The 1210-nt window shown below is 44.2% G+C and overlaps 1 protein-coding gene across 1 annotated transcript in view; it reads left to right on the forward strand.

Annotated features, from left to right (window-relative positions):
• The window catches only part of LOC108753817 (Down syndrome cell adhesion molecule-like protein Dscam2), a 78514-nt gene that overhangs the window by 55307 nt on the left and 21997 nt on the right, over window positions 1–1210 (forward strand). The window lies entirely within an intron of this gene.

Here is a 1210-nt window from a genome sequence, read left to right on the forward strand (position 1 = left end):
TAGATTGGTTGCACGGTCATTTGTCCACTTTAGTTGCTCCGGAGATAGCTCCTTTCGTACTCAGTGAGAAACCGGCGAATTGGGGAGAGACAGTCACCGCGACATGCACCATTTTGAAAGGAGATCAACCAATTCAGATCGAGTGGGCGCTCAACGGCCAGCCGATTTCTCACGATGTTTCTGATATAACAATTGTCACAAGCAAACGCGTCAGCCTACTTACGATTGACGCTGTTACGGCTAGCCACGCCGGAGAATACACTTGTGTAGCCACTAACGCTGCCGGTGGAACGAGCTATTCCGCTTCCTTAGCCGTCAATGGTACCATATTACGTTCTTCGAAGTTTCTATTAATTCTACAGTGCATGTATGAGTCTTCCACGTATGTAGCTTGACATTAATACTACTTACACACTCATTCCCAAGAGGTCCTCATGTTCCTTTGCGTTCTCAGGTTTACCAAAAGAGACAGGCTATGCTCATGATATCACAAGACGAAGAAAGAGATTTAAATATACATGTAGATCTTGTCTATATATTACGACATAATTATATTAAGTTTAGGTGTAATATGATATTATATAAACATTTGGCGAGAAACCGTACTTAAAATTTGACGAAAGTAGAATAGGGCTATAATTAAGACATATCCTTAGTTGCCCCTGAAATCATGCCATTTGTGATCGGCGAGGAACCGGCGAATTGGGGTGACACCATCACTGTAACTTGCACGGTGTTGAAGGGCGATCACCCGATCCAGATCGAGTGGGCACACAACGGCGAGCCAATTTCTCGAGATCATCCCGACATATCGATAGTTAGTACCAGCAAGCGCGTCAGCCTGCTTACAATCGATGCCGTGACGGCACGCCATGCCGGGGAATACACCTGCACGGCTAGCAACGTTGCTGGTGGAACGAGTTATTCCGCATCACTGGCCGTGAATGGTATAAAGGTCTCCCACGTCTTGTGTTTCGCGTAGCTTTTCTCACTTCGTCTCCTATCGTGCATGTGCAGAGCGATTCATCATTCCCACGATTTCCTTCTTTCGATTCCTTTCTTTCGGAAGCTCGGGAAAAGAATATTATCAACTTGATCTGATATCAACTGAAAAATCTCGTCGATGATCCTTTAATTCCTTCTATTTTAGCAAATACTAGGAATAATTCAGATGCGTAGTTGAAAGAATTGATTCTACGAGCAAAATTGT

This window comes from Trachymyrmex septentrionalis, unplaced genomic scaffold, assembly GCF_001594115.1.
Source record: "Trachymyrmex septentrionalis isolate Tsep2-gDNA-1 unplaced genomic scaffold, Tsep1.0 scaffold72, whole genome shotgun sequence".
Lineage (NCBI taxonomy): Eukaryota > Metazoa > Arthropoda > Insecta > Hymenoptera > Formicidae > Trachymyrmex > Trachymyrmex septentrionalis.